Here is a 1,150-nt window from a genome sequence, read left to right as displayed (position 1 = left end):
TCTCTCTCGTGTCATCCTCAATTTAGGGGCTGGGCACAACCTGAGTCTTATATCCGGTTAACAAGTTAACAATTGCTGCTTTTTGCGGTCTTTTTTTTTTTCAAAAGAGCACTACTTCATAAACGGAGATCGCGATCGATCACTAAAACTCACGAACTTGCTTTTCTCTTCGCCCAGGCTGAAAAGCTAGAACTCAGGTGGTCGCTGGATCGGAAAAGTAAAAAAGTAAAGTAAAGTTTTCTCCTCGACATGTCTAAGCCCTTTCTCAGAACATTTCAGGCAAAAAAAAAAAAAAAGGGGGGGGGGATACATAAACATATGGACCAGTTTGTATTATTAAGATTTAAGATCATATATTAGTCTAGAAAATCTGTCAGTTTTGTTGGATTTACATTTAATTTGCCCTGACTTTTTTTATCATAAGTTCTGTGGTAGACTCGCTTATTTCATTCTACTTTTCTATTGTTACAAACGAGTTGGAGTATCCCCCCGACAAGATTGCCATTTGACATCGGTTGTTCACAACAGTGCACTCCAAAACACCGGTTTAGGATCAAATGGATGTTTGCCCAGCCCAACACTGGACGATTAACACCACCCTTTTCCGCTTCTACAACCAACAATTCCCCGCCTTCCTCGCTGTCGCCTACCGCGCAAGTGTCCTGTCCCCCCGCTCAGTCGCTGGTGGTATGTCGTCGCTGTGGTAAGCACACGGAGGAACTCTTTTGTATTGCATTGTTTCGTGGAGTGGATGTGATGATAGATAATATCACAATAATTCAGATAATGCCGTGCTGCAGACAAGTCGTTCATTTGTTCACAGCCTGGGTGAGTACCACGGTTTAAGTGGTGTGTTTTGTGGGCCAGTTCCAGGACGCGAAGCTTGTTCTTTTTTCTTCTTTTTTTTGGATGGATAGATCTGGACCTAACCTACTCTGTAGGGCATCTTTGTTTTTACGTTGTCATACAAGATGCATGTCACACCGCACTACCTTATGCTACGCTTTTATACTTTAAAAAAAAATCAGTTAGATTTAGTTCTAGTAAATAGATCTAGATATCTAGAAATCTAGATCTAGATCTAGATCTAGATCTATGTACTTCAGAATGATGACTTGTTTTAGTTCTCTCTCTCTCTCTCTCTCTCTCT

At 41.0% G+C, this 1,150-nt stretch overlaps 1 protein-coding gene across 1 annotated transcript in view; it reads left to right on the top strand.

Annotated features, from left to right (window-relative positions):
* The first annotated feature begins 151 nt into the window (after positions 1-151).
* The window catches only part of LOC101864054, a 92,908-nt gene continuing 91,909 nt past the window's right edge, over positions 152-1,150 (top strand). Inside the window, exon 1 of the mRNA XM_005095306.3 lies at positions 152-828. The gene's annotated coding sequence lies outside the window, so the exon portion shown is untranslated. The remainder of the gene's footprint in view (positions 829-1,150) is intronic.

The sequence above is a fragment of the Aplysia californica genome, unplaced genomic scaffold, assembly GCF_000002075.1.
Source record: "Aplysia californica isolate F4 #8 unplaced genomic scaffold, AplCal3.0 scaffold00100, whole genome shotgun sequence".
Classification (NCBI taxonomy): Eukaryota; Metazoa; Mollusca; class Gastropoda; order Aplysiida; family Aplysiidae; genus Aplysia; species Aplysia californica.
This window is presented reverse-complemented; position numbering and strand designations above follow the sequence as displayed.